This window comes from Chiloscyllium punctatum, chromosome 34 (genome assembly GCF_047496795.1).
Source record: "Chiloscyllium punctatum isolate Juve2018m chromosome 34, sChiPun1.3, whole genome shotgun sequence".
Lineage (NCBI taxonomy): Eukaryota > Metazoa > Chordata > Chondrichthyes > Orectolobiformes > Hemiscylliidae > Chiloscyllium > Chiloscyllium punctatum.
Genome location: NC_092772.1, coordinates 67,873,906 through 67,897,326, shown reverse-complemented (window position 1 = coordinate 67,897,326; position 23,421 = coordinate 67,873,906). Strand labels below are relative to the sequence as shown.

Genomic DNA, 23,421 nt, shown 5'->3' with positions numbered 1-23,421 from the left:
TTGTCTGCATCCACTGCATTTCGCTACCCCATCCTATGCATCCGAATTCTTGCAGAATCGCATTATAATTGCCACTGCCCCATTGATAAGTCTTCACCTGTGGCATGTACCTATCCATTTTCATTGCTAAACTAAACATAACTGAATTATGATCACTCTCTCCAAAGTGCTCACCTACACCTAAATCAAACACCGAGTCTGGTTCATGACCAAGCACCAGATCCAATGTGGCCTCCCCTCTTGTCAGCACTTTGACATACTGTGTCAGGAAACCCTCCTGTACACATTGGACAAAAACTAATCCATCCAATGTACTAGAGTTATAGCATTTCCAGTCAATGTTGGGGAAGTTAAAGTCCCCCATAACCACCACCATGTTACTTTCACTCCTACCCAGAGTAATTTTTCTAATCCTCTCTTCCCCCTCCCTGGAACTCTGTGGTGGCCTATAAAAAATCCAAGCAATGTGACCTCCCCTCTCCTGTTTCTAACCTCAGCCCACGCTACTTCAGTAGACAAGTCCTCATCAAATGTTCTCTCAGCCACCGTTATACTATCCTTGACTAACATGACATGCATGGGCCCATTGCGTTGCTTCAAATTCCATGAGGCAGCCACACTGTCTATGACAGACAGACTCAGTCTGGAACCTCCTCTATCCTTAAGACCTTATGCACTGCCTACGCTCCTCCATTTCCCTTTTGCACGTTCCCTTTTCAACCCACCCCACCCCACCTGCATCACTCCACAATTGGAGCTGTCAAGAGCAGAAGTCTGTGGAATACCCTCCCTAACCTTCTCTAGCCTCTTTTAAGATGTATTTTAAAATCATTCTCCTTAATCAATGTTTTGATCATCCATGAAACACCTTAGGAGATTTGCCATTGTGAAAGATTCCATATAAAGCAAGTAGTTGTTGTTATTGCTGTACATTAGGGGAAACAGAAATGATGCTTTCAAAATTCTAACAAGAAAGTCACTGATAGGCGCAGTGTGTCGGCCAAATAATAACATCACATTGGGATGGACAATAAACAAAGAAATAACTGATGCCTGTAAAAATGGCATGTCTATTACCATGGGTGATTTTAATCTACATGTAGATTGGTCGAACCAGCTCAGTCAGGGTAGCCTTGAGGAGTTCATTAAGTGTATACATGATAGTTTTTTTGAACAGTATGAAATGTAACCGACAAGGAGCAAGCTATCCAAGATCTGGCCCCTGTGCAATGAGACAGGAATAATTAATGACCTCAGAATTAGGAATCCTCTTGGAAGAAGTGATCACTGTATAGTTGAAGTTAGAATACATATGGAGAGGTGTGAAGATAAATTACCTGCCCTCGATCTCTTCATAGCCAACTGCCGCTGCGACATTAACCGCCTCAACTTCTCCACCCCTCTCACCCACTCCAACCTCTCACCTCGGGACGTGCAGCCTTCCACTCCATCCGTTCCAACCCCAACCTCACTATCAAACTGGCAGACAAGGGAGTAGTAGTTTGGCGCACCGACCTTTAGACCGCTGAGGCTAAACGCCAGCTTGTGGACACCTCCTCCTACTGCCCTCTTGAACATGACCCCACCTCCCACCACCAAACCATCATCTCCCAGACCATCCATAACCTCATCACCTCAGGGGATCTCCCATCCACTGCCTCCAACCCCATAGTCCCTCAACCCCACACTGCCAGTTTCTACCTCCTGCTCAAAATCCACAAACATGACTGCCCCGGCCGACTCATTGTCTCAGACTGATTCTACCCCACCGAACTCATCTCTGCATACCTCGACACGGTCCTGTCCCCCTTAGTCCAAGAACTCCCCACCTATGTTCGGGACACCACCCACGCCCTCTACCTCCTCCATGATTTTCGTTTCCCCGGCCCCCAACGCCTTATCTTCACCAGTTCCTATACACCTCCATTCCCCGTCACGAAGAACTCAAAGCCCTCCGCTTCTTCCTTTCCCACTGTACCAACCAGTATCCTTCCACTGACACCCTCCTTCGACTGACTGAACTGGTCCTCACCCTGAACAACTTCTCTTTCCAATCTTCCCATTTCCTCCAAACCAAAGGAGTAGCCATGAGCACCCGCATGGCCCCAGCTATGCCTGCTTCTTCGTAGGATATGTGGAACATCTTCCGCAACTACACTGGCACTACTCTCCACCTTTTCCTCCGCTACATCAATGACTGTATCGGCGCTGCCTCATGCTCCCACGAGGAGGTTGAACAGTTCATCCACTTTACCAACACCTTCCACCCCGACCTCAAATTCACCTGGACTGTCTCAGACTCCTCCCTCCCCTTCCTAGATCTTTCCATTTCTATCTCGGGCGACCGAATCAACACGGATATTTACTATAAACCGACCGACTCCCACAGCTACCTAGACTACACCTCCTCCCACCCTGCCCCCTGTAAAAAACGCCATCCCATATTCCAAATTCCTTCGTCTCCACCGCATCTGCTCCCAGGAGGACCAGTTCCAATACCGTACAACCCAGATGGCCTCCTTCTTCAAAGACCGCAATTTCCCCCCAGATGTGGTCGACGATGCCCTACACCGCATCTCCTCCACTTCCTGCTCCTCCACCCTTGAGCCCCGCCCCTCCAACCACCACCAGGACAGAACCCCACTGGTCCTCACCTAACACCCCACCAACCTCCATATACAGCGTATCAACCGTCATCATTTCAGCCACCTCCAAATGGACCCCACGCCCAGGGATATATTTCCCTCCCCTCCCCTATCAGCGTTCCGAAAAGACCACTCCCTCCATGACTCCCTCGTCAGGTCCACACCCCCCACCAACCCAACCTCCACTCCCAGCACCTTCCCCTGCAACCGCAAGAAATGCAAAACCTGCGCCCACACCTCCCCCCCCCCCCCCCCCCCTTACTTCCCTCCAAGGCCCCAAGGGGTACTTACATATCCACCACAAATTCACCTGCACCTCCACACACATCATTTACTGCATGTGCTGCACCCGATGTGGCCTCCTCTATATTGGGGAGACAGGCCGCCTACTTGCGGAACGTTGCAGAAAACACGTCTGGGACACCTGGACCAACCAACACAACCACTGTGGCTCAACACTTCAACTCTCCCTCCCACTCCAAGCACATGCAGGTCCTTGGACTCCTCCATTGTCAGACCATAGCAACACGACGGTTGGAGGAAGAGCACCCCATCTTCCGCCTAGGAACCCTCCAACCACAAGGGATGAATTCCGATTTCTCCAGTTTCCTCATTTCTCCTCCCCCCACCTTCTCTCAGTCAAATCCCTCGAACTCAGCTCCGCCTTCCTAGCCTGCAAACTTTTTCCTGACCTCTCCGCCCCCACCCCCACTCCGGCCTATCACCCTCACTTTGACCTCCTTCCACCTATCGCATTTCCAATGCCCCTTCCCCAAATCCCTCCTCCCTACCTTTTATCTTAGCCTGCTGGACACACTTTCCTCATTCCTGAAGAAGGGCTTATGCCCAAAACGTCGATTCTCCTGTTCCTTGGATGCTGCCTGACCTGCTGCGCTTTTCCAGCAACACATTTTCAGCTCTGAGCTCCAGCATCTGCAGTCCTCACTTTCTTCTCCAGTGCGAAGATAAAATCTAATACCTTGGTCCAGTGCTTGAACATGGGGAACTAAAATAGAATGAGGGAGAACCTGGATAAAGTAGACTGGAAACAAACATTTTATGGTGGAACAGTTGATGAGCAGTGAAAGATTTTCAAAGACATTTTAGGAAGTGTTCAGCAAAGGCATATTCCAGTGAAAAGGAAGGACTGTAAGAAAAGGCGGTGGACAAAAGATAGGGAATTCTACACTAGTTAGTTTATTCTCTGCAGTTGGAAAGATGTTTGGGTCTATTATCAAGGAAGAAATAGCAGGGAATCCCGATACAAATTGTCCCATTGGGCAGACAGAGCATGGATTCACAAAGGGCAGGTCATGCTTGACAAATCGTTTGGAAATCTATGAAGACATTTTGAACAAGGTGGACAACAGTGACCCAGTGGATGCGGTGTACGTGGATTTCCAAAAGGCCTTCAACAGTGTGCCACGCAAGTGGCTGTTGCTTTATATAAGGGTGCATGGGATAGAGTATTAGCATGGATAGAAGATTGGTTGACTAACAGGAAGCAAAGAGTGGGGATAAATAAGCCTTATTCTGGCTGGCAATCAGTAACTAGTAGCGTGCCTCTCGGATCAGTGTTGGGACTGCAATTATTTAGAAGTGATTCAGATGATTTGGAGTTGGGGACCACATGTAGGGTGTCAAAGTTTGCATATTAGACTAAGATGAGTAGCAGGACAAAGTGTGTGGAGGACTGGGAAACTTTGCAGGGGAACATAGATACATGTGAGTGGGCAATGGTTTGGCAAGTGAAATATTATATTCATAAATGTAAAGTCATATTCTTTGGTTGGAGTAACATTAATAAAACGATTATTACTTGAATTTTAAAAAAGTTACATTATTTGCTATGCAGAGGCACCTGAACATCCTTCTGCAGGAGGGTTAGTCACCAGGTACAACAATCAATTCAGAAAGCAAATGGAATTTTGGCCTTCATTGCTGAAGGGATCGTGTTTAAAAGCAGAGGTTATGTTCCAGCTGTATTGGGTGCTGGTGAGGCCACACCTGGAGTACTGCATGCAGTTTCTGTCTCCTTTCTTGCTCAAGGATGTACCGGGACTAGAGGGGGTGCAGAGGAGGATAACTATGTTGATTACAGAGGTGAGAGGTTTGACTTAACAGAGACTGAGTAGATTGAGATTATATTAATTGGAATTCAGAAGAATGGATAGATATAAAATAATGAATGGAACGAATAAAATAGAAGTAGAGAGGATGTTTCCACTGGCAGGTGAAGCTAGGACAAGAGGGCATCACCACAAGGTTAGAGGCAGCAAATTTAGGAGTGAATTGAGAAGGAACGTCTTGACCTTGATGGAGTGCATTGCCCAGGGAAGCATTTGATGCTGGTTCAATGAACGTTTTTAAAGATAAGTTAGTTTTTTTTAAAAGAAATAATTAATTAAGGAACACGGTGAGAACGTGGGTAAATGGTTCTGCATCCACGAAATGATCAGCCATGATCTTATTGAATGGTAGAGCAGGCTCGAAGGGCAGGATGGCCTTCTCCTTTTCCTCGATCTTTTGTTCTTATGTTATGCATGCCTCCGTCACTCGTGACTTGGAGGGGCTGGTGTATTTTTTTATTTCAAAAATATACTTTATTCATAAAAAGATTTGATGGTCTGTACATTTGATCATGCCATACATATGTCCACATTTACAAACACAGATTCGAATTTATCCTTGTCATTTACAATCCTGTGCATTTTTCAATCTTGTACATATTTTTGGCTGAGGCATCAGCAGAGCCCAAAAAAACGTCCGCATGGGCCCCCTGTTCTTCTTTAGGCAGGCCGATCTTACACGGTGGTCTTTCCCCACCGCACCTTGGCGGCAGCTGCCCCAAGCTTCAGCGTGTCCCTCAACACGTAGTCTTGGACCTTGGACTGTGCCAGTCTGCAACACTCGGTCAGGGTCAACTCCTTCAGCTGGAAGATCAACAGGTTTCGGACCGCCCAGAGAGCGTCCTTCACCGAGTTGATGATCCTCTAGGCGCAGTTAATGTTCGTCTCGGTGTGAGTCCCGGGGAACAGGCTGTAGAGCACGGAGTCCTGCGTCACGGCGCTGCTCGGGACGAACCTCGACAAGCACCACTGCATTCCTCTCCAGACTTCCTCTGCATAGGCACATTCCAGAAGGAGGTGTGTGACAGTCTCTTCCCCCCCGCAGCCACTTCGAAGACAGCGTGCGGTGCGGCAGAGAGTCCGCGCGTGCATAAAGGATCTCACAGGCAGAGCCCTTCTCACCGCCAGCCAAGCCACGTCTTGGTGCTTGTTGCAGGGGCTGGTGTTGGATTAGGAGGGACAAAATTAAAATTCACAGAACACCAGGTTATAGTCCAACAGGTTAATTTGGAAGCACTATGTTGCTGGTCCTTCATCAGGTGGTTGTGTGATTTTTAACTTTGTCCCTCACTCTTGTAACTGATAAACAGCAACAAAAGCCGTGTGCAAGCTCCAGCCAACAGTTGGTTTGTGGACAATGAAGAAGGTTATCTCAGAATACAATGGGATATTGATCAGATGGGCCGATGGGCTGAGGACAGGCAGATAGGATTTAATTTAGAGAGATTAGGTTAGAATATCTGGTTGGCATCGACAGGTTGGACCGAAGAAGTGATTGATGTCAGCGGCGGACCAATGGAAAGGCAGGGGCGGAGCTGGAGGACCTGGCGGGGCAGTTGGTCCTCCGGCCAATCAGTGAATGAGGGGCGGGACTAGACTATACCACGTGATCATCCTCGCGGTGAGCGCGGATGTTCAGAGTGTGTGTGTGCGGAGTGTTGTTGGTAAGGAAAGAAATAAACAGCAGGAAGTGGGAGGGAAATGGTGTTGGTATGGTCTGAGAGGTTTTACAATCATTTGGTACACATCGGAAAATACAAATTTGAAACTTTACAGTTCCGTTTTTGCAGCAAACGGGAATATGTCTCGTTGAGGAATCGGCCCGAGTGAGCGCCGCCATCTTTATTCGGGGCAATGATTCACTGGACACGTGCGCGGCCGCCAGCTTTGTAGGGGGCAAAGTTCAGAGGGATGTATGTACAGCCTTCTCTGGTAAAAAGAGTCATAGGGCAGGATTTACACAGAGCACATTCAAACCCAGAGAAATGGACTTTTATTCTGGATTTGTTTCATCATTCATTTAAATGATTTGGATGTGAATAGAGGCCGTATAGTTAGTAAGTTTGCAGGTGACACCAAAATTGGAGGTATTGTGGACAATGAAGAACGTTATCTCAGATGTTAGAAACGTAAATCGCTTCTTAATAATTGCTCGAGACAAATTCAGGAAAACAAAGTTTTATTAGCAAGTCTGCAGAGTTGGGCACCCTTCTGAGAAAAAGGCGCGCCGAGGCTGACAAAGTTTCTCATTTTATACAGCACAAGTCCCTCCCCTCCTTGGCTCTAAAGAGCCACGAGGTTCACATTCTAAACCGTCAGTATTTTCCATTTTGCACCCTCGTCACAAAGTCTGCAACAGATGTCTCCAGAGTTGTTTTTTACCCTGTAGTCTTATCAGTCAAGGACTTATTCTTCTCTGTCTGTGTTAGTGGTCTTATCAATCTGTAGCAGATGTCTCTCAAGTTGTTTTTCTATCCTATAGTCTTATCAATCAAGGACTCATTCTTCTCTGTCTGTGTGAGTGGTCTCATCAATCAAGGACTTGTTTTTACTCTGCTCACAAAATGTCAGCATTTACACAATTTAAATTATCCCACTTTTGAGTATACAAAATGTTCTTACAAAAAGAAGCATGTCTTGCCTTTTATTATAGAGAAGCCTGTTGGGTCAGGCACATCTTAATTGCTTGAACCGAAATCGCCTCTCACATCAGAGTACAGTGGGATATTGATCAGATGGGCCAATGGTGTGAGGAGTGGCAAAAAGGATTTAATTTAGGTAGATTAGATTAGGATATCTGGTTGGCATAGGTTGGACTGAAGAAGTCTGTTTCTGTGCTAGACATCTTTGACTATGGGATCATAAAAGTGAACTCTGCTCTGGTTCACCTCTGGGTTCTCTGATGTCCACTTGTTCATTATCTAGCTTCCTCAGTCTCTCATGGGTATATTTTTGCTCTGTATAGTATTTTACTATTACTTTCACAGCTGTTTTGTAAATGAATTGAAAAATGTAGAGCTGGAAAAACACAGCAGGCCAGGCAGCATCCGAGGAGCAGGAGGATCAACGTTTCAGGCATAAGCTCTTCTTCAGGAATGTAAATGAATTGTCCACTGCTGCCTGGCTCATGATCATGTGCTGTTCCATTATCAGATTATTTTTTCCACAATATCTTTGACAGTCACGAATTCTTTTTTCCAATAAGCGAGTGCATTTTCCTTCAATTTCTGACAGTTAAATTCTGCACCATTTTCATTCCCTGTAATTCATATTGCACTCCCTGAAACATCAACTGTGTATTTCTCCTTCCACAGAAACCAGTGATCAATGCCAAAGCCTTGTTGCCTGTGGAGAGGGTGATGTTTGACTTCCTTGTACTGCAGCAGTTTGTATGGTGAAGGTGCTCCCACAACGTGGTTGGGTAAGAGACGTTACAGATTATTCACTCAGCGATATTGAAGATTAGAAGATATCGGTACAAATCATAATGGTTTTAATTTCACAAAAATAGTATTGAGAAGTTTTGACATTAGGCTACAGATGGAGAATATTGTGTCCAGTGACCAAAACCATTGCCAAATAAGCAGTTTTTCAAGAATGTCTTCAAGTAAGAAAGTAGATCTTAGAGGCTTAGAGTGGGGATTCCAGACCATGTTCCCTTGGAGTCTATAGAAACATTCACACAGGTGAACTCAAAAATAAACACATCATTGAGAGTCTGAACTAAAATGAGTTATTGAGATATGAAAGGGTGTGTGGTGCAGGGAGATAGGAATGATTACAGCCAGGAATTAATTCAAAGGTGCGAAAGTAAATGGTTGTTGCTTATAAATGGGAGTCTTTTGATTGATCAGCAAGTTTTGGTTCAAGTGAGCACTTCGGCAGTAGAGTTTTCAATATTCTTGAGTTTATCGGGAAGGTGAATGTGGGATGTTGGTTGAGATAATGAAATCTAGAGTTAACAAAAGAAATGAATGAGAGTTTCAGCAAATGAGCTGAGACTGTGGTGAGGTCAGGTGATATCACTGAAGTCGAAATCGTGGTCTTGGAGGGGGTCTGGCCTGTCATCCTCACCTCATTCAGCTGTTTGTCCGTTTGTGAATCAAGTGTGTAACAAGCTCAGGAACTGAGTGGCCCTGGCAGAACCCAAACTGGGCATCGCTGAGTAGGTTATTGCTGAGCAGTTGCTTGACAGCACTGTGATGACACCTTCCATCACCTCACTGCTGAGCGAGTGTGGACTGATAGAGGGGAATTGGCTGAGTTGGATCTGCCCTGTGTTGTTGTGTTGGAACATCCCTGAGGAATGTTCCACAAAGTCAGTAGTTGCCAGAGCTGGAGCAGTACTTGTCTTGTTGGGCAGCAGGTTCTGGAGCACAGCCAACAGTATTATTGCCAGAATATTGGCAAGGCCCATACCTTTACACTGCTTATCCATTTCTTGAACTGATTGGAAATGAGTTTTCAACCAAGTCGATTGATATCTGTGATGTCAGGGACCAATGGAGAAGGCTCATCCACTTGGCACTGCTGGCTGAAAATCGCTGCTAACGCTGTCCTCTTATCTGTTGCATGAATGTGTGAGACCCCTCCATCGGTAAGGGTGGGGATATCTGTGATGCTTCCTCCAAGGAGTTGCTTAATCATCCATCACTATTCTTGACTTGGTGTGGCAGAACTCCGATCTCATCTGTTGGTTATGGGATCACTTAGTTCGATCTGGTGTTGCTTGTGCTGTTTGGCATGCAGGTTTGGTAGCTTCACCAGGTTGGCACCTCATTTTTAGGTATGCCTTGTACTGTTCCTGACATGCCCTCCTACATTCACCATTGAACCAGGGTTGATTCCCCGGCTTGATGTTAATGGTTAAGTGGTGGATATCAGGCCATGAGATTTCAGATTGAGCTGGAGTACAGTTATGCTGCTGTTGTTGGCCCACAGTGAGGCGGAGGTTGCAGGGTCAAGAGGGCTGATTGTGTGGTTGTATTTTCCAGTGCATTGGTAGATGTAATGTGGTCCATCCAGTTTCATTCCTTTGTTGAGACTGTGCAGTGATTAATACAATGAGTGACTTGATGGACCACTGTCGGGTTTCTTTCCCTCAAGGACATTGTCAATGGCAGAAAAACATCTCCAATGGTTCCATGGCAAACAGTAGATTCTTCATTCCAGTTATTTTTTTCTTGAATTCAGAGCCAACCTCTACCGATTTGGGATTCAAACCTGAACTTCAGTTGTATATTTTAATATTCTTGATAAATGATAAATACGACAGGTTTGTTCACTTAATTTTAGAATCACTATCACAGGTTTTGTTTATTGTTTTGAAAATAAAAAGAATGTCCATTATCCTGTCTCCTCCATCCTCCCCTCCAACAACAAGAGTGAGGAGCACATGGAGTTTCTCGGTCCATAACATTGAGACAATCCGATCAGCTGCCTCTGCTTCTTTCCTCCCTCTCCACTAGCCCACCGAGCCAAACTGCCTCACAAGGGTGCTCCTCATTTTGGTCCTAAACTTGCATTTCCTCGAGTCTCTTGTCAAGCCTTATTCGAGGTCATCTTGACCATTTACCCTAGTGTAGATAAATCATGGACATTCCAAATCTCTGTCTCATCCTCCCACTTGTCACCGCTCTTCCCTCCCACCCCAACATTGCAATATTTTTCCATGATCTGTCTGTCTGTTTTTTTCTGGTTATGTCCTTCTCTCCCATTTTGCTAAAACCTAATATTTCACCTCACCCTCATTGGAAAATCCTGCTCCATCTCCACTCTCCCTTTCCTTTCTGAGTTCATTGTATTTGGTGTCCCTTAAGGATCTCTCCTTGGTCCGTCCTGTTTCTCACCTACACACTGCCAGGAGATAACATCGCCCAAAAGCACTGTTAAGTTTCACATGTACACTGACAATGTCCAGCTCTCCCTCCCCATCATCCCTCTCCATTACTCCACTATTACTCAGTTATCAAACTGCTTACCACGCTTCGATTAGCTGCAATTCACTCCAATGAAACACTGCAATTGTTAAACCCATTGCCTTCAGTTGTTATTCCAAATACATTTTCCTTACTGCTGTGTCCCTCCCTCTCACTGGGAAGTGTCTGAGGCAGAACTACATGCTTCACAATATTGCTTTCATATCTGACCCCAAGGTGACCTTCTGATCAGACATCTACACAATCACAAACACCAGGAATTGCAATTTCTTAAACGTTGCTTATCTCCTTCTCACCCCAGCTCCATTGCTACTGAAACCCTAACCTGTGTCGGTGTTGCCTTTAACTTGACAAATCTGAAACAGAACCCTTGATTCCGCGACTGACCCAGAATCTGGTTCAAGACTCACCCGATATGGGACACATCCTCTCCATATTTACCCTGTCAAACCTTGACAGAATCCTGTAAGTTTCAAAGAGATCACCTCTCATTCTTCCAAAGTTCAGTGAGTATATTCCCAATTTATTCAGCCTTTGCTTACAGGATAATCCCTTCAAAACAGGGATCATCCCAATGGATCTTCTCTGAAATGCCTCCAATAAACTGCTCTATTTCATGAACTAAAGTGACCAAATCTGTTCCCGTTACTCCAGATGTGGTCTCAGTTGCCATTTGTTTAGTTGCCCTAAGGTATATACTCCAAACTCTTATATTGCAAACTCTTTGAAATAAGGGACAGCATTCCATTCCCTTTCCTGATTCCCTGTTGTAACTGTGTGCTAGCTTTCTGTGTTTCCTGCTCATATTCCCCCAGTCCCTTTGTGGTGCAGCTTTCTACAGTTTATCCCAAGGTATACTCTATTTGTCAACTTGTTGCCCAGGTTTCCTGTGAATATCTCTCTGTTAACTGTTTATAATCCTTTTGGAACTTTCCTGTTATGCCTTTTCTAGGAGATTTCCCCCTCATAATTCGAAACATGTACTAAGAGCACTGGGCAGTGGGAAGCATGCTCAGTTGCTATCTTTCAGGGATACTCGGTTTCATGATTGGGCGGAGCTTGTTGCCCATTGATCAGAATGGAGACATCTTGCCCATCAAGGTGCATGAGCCTTTCACACCCCATGTCTTATTGATGAGGCTCCGCGGCAGAATGGAAGGAAAGAAAAGGAAGGAAATCCTGCTCTCCATATCTCAATGAATCTTGGGATATTCTGTCCCATGTTCAGTCACATGAAGTCCCAAGGTGGAAACTCATAGAAACCCACACAGATTTGCCCCTGAATTGCCTGCTAACCTCCACCAGGGGTAATGTGTACAGTCCTCCTGGGCCAGGAGGAGGGGATTGTATGAGTTTCAAACTTGAACTGACAGTGACGGATTTTATCAACTTGTATTACAGGCAGATATTCAGATGGTAATCTCAGTAACTGTAACGCCAAACTCTGACAGAATTACTCAATACATCAGGCCCTGGATATTCATATTGTGTGAGAGTATTGTGTTCCAGATCAATACCATTTGCTGAATAAAAGTTCTCCTTTGAATCAAACCATCCTCTCAATAGATCTTCCCAAATCTTCAACATGTGTCCTGTAATCCTTGTATATTGAGCTGAAGGGTCTAAGTTTATTATAATGTGTAACTTTTGTAAACCGCTTTGTCACAGCTCCCCAAATTTCCTTTGCTACAAGGAGAACACACTCAGTTTTTCCAAACCGCTGATTCCCCAATGTCTGTTTGTTCTCTATAAGGTACACATCAGGATTGTGTTGGAACATTCTCCACTTGCCTGCATCAGTGCACCCCCCCCACCCCCAACAATATTAAAGAAAGTGAACATCCTCCAGGATAAAGTACTGTCCCTGAGATGTTTCCCATCCACCACCTTCAGCATTCCCTCTCCCCACCCCCGAGGTACAGTGGCATCACTGTGTAAAAGATGAAGTCAGCATTGTCCTACCCGACCATAGGACTGCTCTCTCATTAGAGAGAGATGTCTAGTAGTGGTTAACCTGAGTATTACCACAGCACAGGCAAGGGGAGAGGTTGAAAATGAAAGTCGATTAATTGCGGATGGTTATTCTTAATGTGTATTAGCAACAACATGTCACGTGAACAATTAATGTTAAAAAAGCCCCACACATTCTGCAACTAAAATCCCCCATTCCTTGAACCATCCTGGTTAATCTCCTGTGCCCTGTCTCAGGGACCCTGCCATCCTTCACAATGTGTGGGCGTTCTGTGGTTTGCACAGACCCAGCTGCTGTGAACCCTGTGGGTGATAGAATAGAGCAACAGTTGCACTAAACCTCACTGTCTGGAAGAGAGTGAGAGACAGAAATCCCGAAGGCATTTAAAATCTATTTAGGAACACACTTGCAAGGCCAAAGCTGACAGGTCTATGGGCTCTGTGCTGGAAAATGGGATTAAAATAGTTAGCTGAGAGATTTCTTTACAGCATAAACCCAATGGACCACAAAACCGTTTTCTGTCATGTAGACCACAGATGCGTAATATAGGGATATGACAAGCCACAATAGAAACCAGGTCAGAGAAGGTGATATTAGAATAGATGATACGTGATTAATTAATGTTTTTGGAGGAAAATGTGACAGAGGTTAAGCGGGACATTGTGGAGCTCTGGGTGCAGGAATCTGAAATAAAAATGGGTTATCTTGAAGGCTGGTATTAACGAAAGGCACATCACAGAGATTTGAGAGGGTGGACAAGATGAAAGATAGAAAGTGTGTTGAGACTGGAGGAGATTAGAGATTGGAGGATGTTGCAGAGATTGAGATGTATTTGATACAGAGATTGTGATAGTTCTGAGGCTAGAGAGGAATTATAGAGAAAGGATGAGTTGTTAGCTTTCCCAACACTACCTCTTTACTGATAATGATTGTTTCTCTGTCCTCATCTGCCATTGCCTCCATAGGCCTGCGACAATGAGAGTACACTGACAGTATGTTCCTGTTAAGGCCAAGGCTGGGAGGCGTCGAGAATGCTGCATGACCTGAGAAATTGGGGCTCTGGTCAAGAAAATGAAGGAAGGATATGGCAGGTACAGACCCCTCTGTGTTTGTGTGAATCCCTAGAGGACTATAAGGGCAGGAGGAGTATACTCACGGGAAAACAGGAGGCAAAAAAGGGGACATGAGATAGCTTTGGGAAATAGGTTTAAGGAGAATCCAAAGAGATTCTACAAATACACTAAAGACAAAAGAATAACTAGGCAGAGAATAGCGACCCTCAAAGATCAACAAGACTGTCTATGGAACAGCAGGAGGTGGGAGAGATTCTATAAGTATTTCATGTCAGTTTGTACTGAAAGGGGATATGGAAGTTAGAGATGTTGGAGAAATAAATAGTGATAACTTGGCAAGTGTACATATTACAGAGGAGGAGGTACTGGATGTCTTAAAATGCATAAAGGTGGATAAATCCCTGGAATCTGATCAGGTGTATCCCAGAACTTTGTGGGTAATGAGGGAAGCTTTTGCTGGGCCTCTCGCTGCGATATTTGTATCATCGATCGCCACAGGTGAGGTGCTGGAAGACTGGTGCCATTATTTGAGAAAGGTGGTAAGGAAAAGCCAGGGAACTATAGACTGGTGAGCCTGAAGTCAGTGGCAGAGAAGTTGTTGGAAGGGATTCTCAGGGACAGGATTTACATGTCATTGGAAAAGCGAGAAATTATAAGGGAGAGTCAACATAGCTTTGTGCATTGAAATCATTAACTTGGACTTGAGAAAGACACAAGGTTTCACATAACACACTGGTTAGCAGCTTCAATACCATAGAATTCTGGCGGAACTAGCTGTTTGAATACGGAATTGGCTGGAAGGTCAAACAGTCATAGATGGACAGCACAGAAACAGAGACCCGTCGGTCCAACCAGTACATGCTGATCAGATATCCCAATGCAATCTAGTCCCCCCTGTCAGCACCCGGCCCATATCCTTCCTATTCATATAGACATGAAGATGCCTTTTAAATGTTGCAATCGTAATGGCCTCCATCACTTCCTCTGACAGCTCATTCCATACACGTCCCACCCTCTGTGTGAAAACGTTGTCTCTCAAGTCTCTTTAAAGTCTTTCCTCTCATACCATAAACCTATGCCCTCTAGTGCTGGGATCCCCCACGCCAGGGAAAATACTTTGTCTATTTATCCTATCCATGCACCTCATGTTTTTATATACATAGATAAGATCACCTCTCAGCCTCCGACGCTGCAGGGAAGACAACCCTAGTCTATTCAACCCCCAGCCTATCTCAAATCCTCCAACCCTGGCATCGTTCTTGTAAATCTTTTCTGAACCCTTTCAAGTTTCACAACATCCTTCCAATAGGAGGGTGACCAGATTTGTACGCAACGTTCCAAAAGTGGCCTAACCAATGTCCTGTACAGCTGCAACATGATCTCATAACTCCTGTACTCAATACATTGTCCAATAAAGGCAAGCATACCAAATGCTGCCTTCACTATCCTATCTACCTGCACTCCAAGGTCTCTTTGTTCAGTAACACTCCTCAGGACCTTACCATTAAGTGTATAAGTCCTGCTAAGATTTGCTTTCCCAAAATGCCACTCCTCAGCCCATTCACCCATCTGATCAAGATCCCATTGTACTCTGAGGTAATCTTTTTCACTGTCCACTACACCTCCAGTTTTGGTGTCATCTCACTAACTATACCTCCTATGTTCACATCCAAGTCACTGATATAAATGACGAAAGGTAGTGGATCCAGCACTGAACCTTGGAACACTCCACTCGTCACAGACCTCCAGTCTGAAAAGCGACCCTCCATCACCACCCTCTGTCTTCTACCTTTGAGCCAGTTCTGTATCCAAATGGTTAGATCTCCCTGTATGCCATGAGCTCTAACCTTGCTGAGCAGTCAGTGTCATAGTGGAGGGTACTTTTGGAACTGAAAGCCTGTGATGAGCAATATGCTGTCAGGCAGGGTACTGGGTCCACTGCTTTTTGCCATTTATATAAATGATTTCTATGTGAATATAGGAGCTATGGTTACAATAGACACCAAAATTGGAGGTGCAGTGGAAAGCAAAGTTACCCGAGAGTACAATGAGACTCCGATCAAATGGGCTGAGGAGTGGCAGATACAGTTTAATTTAGATAAATGTGAGGTTCTACATTTTGGAAAAGCAAATCAGGGTGGGACTTCTACACTTAATGGGAAGGTCCTGGGGAGTGTTGCTGAACAAAGAGATCTTGGAGTGCAGGTTAATAATTCCTTGAAAGTGGAACCATAGATAGGCAGGGTAGTGAAGAAAGTGTTTGGTGTACTTGCCTTTATTGGTCAGTGCATTGAGTACAGGAGTTGTGACATCATTTTGCGGCTGTACGGGACATTCATTCAGCCACTTCTGGAATTCTGCTTTCATTCCTGGTCTCCCTGCTATTGGAATGATATTGTGAAACTTGAAAGGATTCAGAAAAGATGCAAAGATGTTGCCAGGGTTGAGGGATTGAGCTATAGGGAGAGGCTGAATAGACTGAGGCTGTTTTCACTGGAGAATCGGATGCTGAGAGGTGACCATAGAGGTTGATAAAATCGTGAGGGGCATGGAAAGGATAAACAGCCAGGGTCTTATTCCTGTTTAGGTGAGTCCAAAACTAGAAAGCACAGGCGTGAGGGAAAAGATTGAAAAGGGATATTAGGGGCAAAGTTTCAAGCTGAACGTCGTATGTGTATGGAATGAGTTGCCAGAGAAAGTGTGGAGGCCGGCACAGTTACAATATTTAAAAGGCATCTCACTGGATATGTGATTGGGAAAGGTTTCGAAGGCTATGGGCCAAGGGCTGGCATATGGGATGAGATTAATTTAGGATATCTGGTTGGCATGGACAAGTTGAACTGAAGGGTCTGTTTCTGTGCTGTACATCTCTATGGCACTAATAAATTAAAATTAATATTGGTTTCTCTTTTATGGAGAGTTAGCAGAAGGCCAGACAATTCTCCTTGGAGCTGAGAAGGTTAAGCAGTGATTTCGACCAGGAGTTGATTTGTTTCTAGGGTATTTCATTTACAGAGAGACAGAGTGAGAAATTTTTAACGTCACAATTTTTAGTAACTAATTTTCAGGTGACTGGCAAATAATGCAAAGAAAAATGTGAAGATTATTTTGCTCACTAAGTTCTGAGCATCTGCAACAGTTTGACCAACAGCTGGATGCAGATACAGTAGTTATTGTCAAAACAAATTTGAAATTTAATAACTTTAAGGAAGGATTTGGAGGGCTATGTCCAAATGGGAGGTGAGTTGGGACTGACTGGCACCATCTCCAGAGGGATAGAGTACAGCCCCAATGGGCTGAATAGCCTCCAGCCCCTGTGCTCTGTGATACTGACCCATTCACTGTGAATGATGAAGCTCATCACAGGGCAGAGCCGTAGAGATGTACAGCATGAAAATAAACCCTTTGGTTAAACTGGTCCATGCTGACCAGATATCCCAACCTAATCTAGTCCCATTTGCCAACACTTGGCACATATCACTCTACACCCTTCCTATTCATATACCCATCCAGATGCCAAATAGTTTAATTGTACCAACATCCTCCACTTCCTGACAGAAGATTCCATACACGCACCAACCTCAGTGAGGAAAGAAAATTGCCCCTCAGATCCATTTTAAATCCTTCCCCTCTCACCTTAAACCTATGGCCTCTCAGTCTGGACTCCCCGACCCCAGGGAAATGACCTTGTCTATTTATCCTACCCATGTCCCTCATGGTTTTATAAACCTCTATGAGGTCACCCCTCAGCCTCTGATGCACCTGGGAGGATCCCAACACTCATGTCACAATGGGCCCTGGCTGATTGACACAGCTTCAGACCAATAGGAGAGTTGGCATGATCCTCCAGCCAATGGGAGTGAATGAGGGGTGGGTCCAGCAGGCCAACACATGACCATCAGCTTTGCAGATGCAGTGTCACTGTGAGGGGGGACTGAATGTGAAGGAGTGGGAGAGACAGCAGATACTGGGAGAGAGATGGAGTTAGTGTGGACTGGGAAGGTTGATAAACACTGTTTCAGTCTGCTGGACCTGAATTAGATACTCCGGGTAAATTAGAACCAAAAGAACTGCGGATGCTGTAAATCACACACAACAACCAGAAGGTACTGGAAAAGCTCAGCAGATCTGGCAGCATCTGTGAAAAGAAATCAGTTCGCATTTTCGATCCAGTGATGCTTCCTCAGGAACTGATGTTACTGAGGAAAAAAAAGTCTGTTTTTATGCAGAAGGTAGGGGTTAAGGAGTAAATGATAGGTGGGGATAGAGTCCAAAGAGAGAGATAGGAGCAGTTGGACAGAGGAGTGGATAACGATCTGAGGGGGGGAGGGTGAATAGCTGTTTATGGGGACTGTTAGTGGCTCACCATAGGTAGTGTGTCATGGCAGGCTACATAATAACAAGGCCTGGTATGTGGGGTAGGGGGCAAAGACACTAGGACGTGGTAGAGTTCAGGACCTAAAATTATTGAATTTGATGTTGAAGCCAGAGGGTTGCAGGGTTCCCGAGTGGGAGATGAGGTGTTGTTCTTCCAGCTTGTGTTAAAGTGTGGCTCTAGAAAAGCACAGCAGGTCAGGCAGCATCCAAGGAGCAGGAGAATTGATGTATTGGGCATGCCAGCACTTCATCAGAAATGTGGGTGGTGGAATACGGCTGAGAGATAAATAGGGAGGGGTGTTTGGGGTTGGGGGGAAGGGAGCTCGCAAGGCAATAGGTCGTTGTAGATGGAGGGTCGTGGTGAGAGTGTGGAATGGACAATTGGAAAGGAAGATAGACAGGTGGGACTGTTCAAGAGGCCAGTGCTGAGTTGGAGGGTTGAATCTGAGATAAGTTGGGGGGTGGGAGATGAGGAAACCTTGATGCTGTGTGGTTGAAAGTTCCCAATGTCGAAGATGAGGTGTTCTTCCTCCAGGTGTCAGGTGGCTCGGATTTGGGATGGAGGGCTTGCATGTCCTTGGCAGCGTGGTGACGGAGGGGGTGGGGGTAGCCGAAGTGGTCGGCCACAGGGCGGTGGGGTTGGTTGGTGCAGGTGTCCCAGAAATGTTCCCTGAAATATTCCACAATTTGGCGTCCTGAGAGCAAGGGACACAATAGGTGAGGTGTTTGGGTGGGCAGGGAATTCTCTGCTGGATGTGGGAGGATCCAGTGGTGCCTTGGATGGAGGTGAGGGGAAGGGGTGGGCACAGGTTTTCCACCTCTTGCAGTGGCAAGCGAAGGTGCTTAGAGTGGAGGGTGGGTTGGGCGGGAGTGTGGATCTAACGTGGAAGTCACAGAAGGTATGATCTCTGTGGAATGGTGAAAGGGGTGGGGAGGGAAATATATCTCAGGGGGTTGGATCTGATGGTGGAAAGAGCAGAGGATGATGGGTTGTATATGGGTGGAAGGTGAGGATGGTGGGATTCCATCTTTGTTGCATTTGGAGGGGTGGGGTTCAAGGGCAGTGGTGTGGGAAGTGGAGGAGATACACTGGAGGGCATTGTTGACCACATGTGAGGGGAAATTGCAGTCCTTGGAATAGGAAGCCATTTGGTATGTTCTGAAGTGTTCTTCCAGCTTGCATCAAGCTTCACTGGAACACTGCAGTAAGCATGAGACAGAGATGTTGGACTGGGAACAGGCTTGTGTGTTAAAGAGCAGGCAAGTGGAAGCTCAGGGTCTTTTTTGCAGGTGTGTGCAGGAGGCGGAAAGGGGAAAGGGGAGAGTGGCAGCAGAAACCGGATGAAATGTATCAGTGTAGACTGGGAGGGTTTAGTTCCACTCTGGGCAGGTCGTTAGTCTGAATTAGAAACTCTTGGTCCCACGTTTGCAGCAAAGGGGAAGATGGCTTGGGCCTCAGGCAGTGAGAGGTCCTGGGTTATAGCCGCCATCTTTATTTGGGGCAAGGTACAGCAAGGAGCATGAATGTGTCCTCTTCCTGGGTGGGGGCGGGGTGATTTGAAGAGGAGCATTTACACATCAAACACATACCAAGAGAAGTGTTTGTCTTCACTATTCATCTTGCACTGACTGTGAGCTTTGTTTTGTGAATTCAGTTGAAAGGATATTAATTGAGAATAATTGAGACAGGGATCTCAATAAACAAGTTTCTACAGTCAGCAGAGTCATCAGGATCTGAATATCATTGGCATTTAACTGTGGAAGGAGAAAGGTTTGTCTGTTCTGTGTGTGGGAAAATATCTTCAATATTTTTGTCAAGCCAAAAGCAGAAAGATGTTCAAGTTCATGGTTGGATCACCCTTGGGGTATGTGTTCAATTCTTGGTCCTGCAGCTGTGGAAGGAGGTATTGGCCCGAGAGAGAGCACAGATTTATCCAAATTATACCTCGTCTTTTTGCAGGAACTGTCAGATTTAGTCTCAATCATCCACTTTGTAATGTTAATCTGTAAACTCCCTACTTCCAATTCTCTGCAAATTCCTTGTGGACTCAAATTCCAGCACCATTTCAGGTGGAACGTTCCAGATTCTGACAACTGTCTGTTCATTCAGAAACTGCTGAAGTCCATTTTGACTCTGGGGTTACAAAGGGCTGAATTGAAAGATGCAGTGCTGGTCCTGAGCTCCCATTGAGATGCATTGGAACAGTACAGGAGGCTGAGGGAAGTGTAGGTGTGAGCAGACAATGAAAATGACAGGGCTGCACTGTGAGGGCTGCTTGGCTCAATGAGTGTGTTTTGGAGTTGGATGCAAATAGTGAGGTGAGACAGGGAGAAGGTGAAGCTGAAACTCCGTTTTAGTTCAGGCCTTTCAGAAATTCACAGTCCCAATGGGAACAGCCAATTTGTCAGTGATACCTGTGGAGTATTTAAGTTTTTAAAGTATGACATATCAGCTTAAGTAAAGATATTTTTTGTTATTATAATGGACATGTTTGAAGTGAAGGAAGGTTACTCACTCATTTAAATTCTCTTAATGGGAGTAACTAGATGAATGTAGAAAGACGTTGTGACAGGAGCCCTCAGACCCGTGGTGTGCTCCTCTTGCACAATGTGGGAAATAAGGGCCGCTTCCAGTGTCCCTGACGGCTATTTGTGCAGCAAGTGTTCCCATCTGCAGCTACGGGGAAACTGCCTTTCAGATCTGGAGCTGAGAGTGGACTCACTGTGGAGCATCTGCAATACTGAGAATGTTATGGACAGCACGTTTAGTGAGTTAGTCACACTGCAGGTGAGGGTTACACAGGCAGAAAGGGAATGGGTGACCATCAGATCTAGTAAAAGGCTCAGGAAGTGAGTACAGGAGTCCCCTGTTGTTATCCCCTTCTCATACAGATACTGTATACCACTTGGGATTCTGTAAGGGCGGGAATGGGTGGGGTGGCTTCTCGGGAAATCAGCATCAGCCAGGTTCATGACACCACAGAGAGCTCTGCTGATCAGAACAAGAGGACTGAGAGTGGCAGGGCTATAGTGACAGGGGATTCAATAATCAGGGGTACAGCCTGGCACTTCTGTGCCCCCAGACATGAATCCAGGATGGTATGTAATCTCCCTGGTGCCAAGATCCATGATATCATGGAGTGGCTGCAGGACATTCTGGAGCTGGAGGGTAAACAGGCCGTGGTCGTGCAACACACAGATACCAAGGACATCGCTAAACAGAGGAATGAGGGCCTGAAAGCTGGACATAGGGAGAGCAGAGATGCATTAAAATGTAGCTCCTGAAATGTAATAATGTCAGACTTACTCCCAGTGCCATGTGCTAATGAGAGCAGGAATGAGAAGGTAGATCAGCTGGATGTGTGGCTGGGGTAATGGTGTACCACAGAAGGGTTTTGATTCTTCAGGCATTGGGACTGTTCCTGGGTGGGACCTATTCCAGCCTGACCGGTTACCCCCGGGCAGAGCTGAGACAAATCTGGTGGGGCTTTTGCCAGTTCTGTTGGTGAGTTTGTAACTAGTCTGGCAGAGGAATGGGAACGAAAGTGTAGGCTTAGATGGGTCAGATTCAGGACAGGGAATGGGAGGGAGAATATTAATGATGTAGTTAGCGGCTCAGAAAGCCACAGGAAAGGAGGATTAAATGAAGATTAAGTCCCTCTTCAGCCATCAGTCCTGCCATCCCAGGAAGGTGAGTCAACAAAATCTGGAGCTGTTTACATGTCTATGACTCTGTGCTTCAGCAAAATGGTGGAAATCTGCAAAAAAAAACAAAGCACTGGAGATCCTCAGCGGGTCGGGCAGCATCTGAAATGGTGACAGATGCAGGAAACATTGTAGCCTTGAAGAAGTCTTGAGATGATCACACCAAGCAGGACAATATCGATTACACGCTGAGTGCCAGAACGTGGGACTAGCATAAATAGGTGCTTGATGACCAGCATGAATACGATGGGGCTGGAAAGTTGACGTTTCGGGTCAGGGCTATTTATCAAGACTGACAAAGGGTCCCGACCCAAAACATCAACCTTCCTGCTCCCCTGATGCTGCCTGACCTGCTGCACCTCCCCAGGTCCACATTGTACAGACTCTGACTTCCAGCATCTGCAGTCCTTAACTATCTTCCCATCCCAGGACTCATCTGGTGATCCTTCTTTACACTCTCTCAATAACCAGGAGAGCCTTCCTTGGAAAAGGGGAACAAAGGTGTATACAGTACTCCGGTGTGGTCTCACCAAGGCCCTTCCAGAAAGAGATCCCTGCCCCCATCTTCTCCATACCGGTCATCACGCACACGTGCCTGGTGTGATCATCTCAACACTTCTTCAAGGCTGCAATGTTTTCTGCATCTGTCACCATTTCAGATGCTGCCAGACCGACTGAGGATCTCCAGCACTTTCTGTTTTCTCTGTTATAGAGTATTGAAAGGGGGGGTTTGCAGTTGAGAAATTCAAATTGAACTTCATGTTACTGGATCCGTGCCGATCTGAATATCATTGAACTTTTCATTTGGATGGAAAGGTGGTGCATTCTGTCCATGGACGAATATTTCAAATGTCAGTGTGACTGGAAAAAAGTACTGAGACAGTGAAGTCCATGTTAGCGTGGGGACTGTGGAGAGAGATTTCATTGGTTTTTGAAAGTCTAAACAATCATGGCACATTTCCCTGGAACAGGTAAGCCACAGATTGGTTTTGTATGAGGACAATTAACCATGAAACCAGAAAGACAAAAGGATTCCTGCATCATGGAAAAAGCTATGAAAATGGGATTGTTGTAATGGAGTGAATTATTGATCATTGATTGTAATCCATTGGCGTTGTCCATGGCAACGGCAGTTCAAAAATCTAGTTCAGTTCAGCACTTTGTGGTTAAACCACACACCCCTCCCTCACACCCCCATGGCTCCCTCAAGTACCTGACAGGCACTTCAGTTTCCGTGGGGCTGTCTATCGGGATGGTGATGTGGAGGAGCTGGGGTTGGGGTGGGGTGGACAAAGTTAAAAACCACACATCACCAGGTTATAGTCCAACAGGATTATTTGGAAGTGCAAGCTTTTGGAGTGTGCTGTGATTTTGAACTTGATCAGGATTATCTCTATGGTAACAGTTACGTGCTTCAACAATTACAGAGGCCATATGTTCCCCACACAATAGGTTTCCCTCTAGCAGGGTAAACTGCTATTCTGGCCCTGGGCATAGCTACTCATCACTTTTTATCCCCAATTCCATCATGCTTTCTGTAGATCTTTGAAGTTTTTCCAATCTCCGAATTTATCCTTGGTC

At 45.7% G+C, this 23,421-nt stretch overlaps 1 long non-coding RNA gene across 2 annotated transcripts in view; it reads left to right on the top strand.

Moving 5' to 3' along the window:
* Window positions 1–23,421, top strand: part of LOC140458925 (uncharacterized) — a 35,201-nt gene that overhangs the window by 8,980 nt on the left and 2,800 nt on the right. Inside the window, exons 3-5 of one of the 2 annotated variants that reach the window (XR_011953765.1) lie at window positions 8,089–8,195; window positions 13,651–13,776; window positions 19,798–19,876. This is a non-coding gene — a long non-coding RNA (uncharacterized lncRNA). Of the gene's footprint in view, window positions 1–6,361; window positions 6,439–8,088; window positions 8,196–13,650; window positions 13,777–19,797; window positions 19,877–23,421 lie in introns of those variants that run through there. The other variant, XR_011953764.1, reaches the window with a different exon arrangement.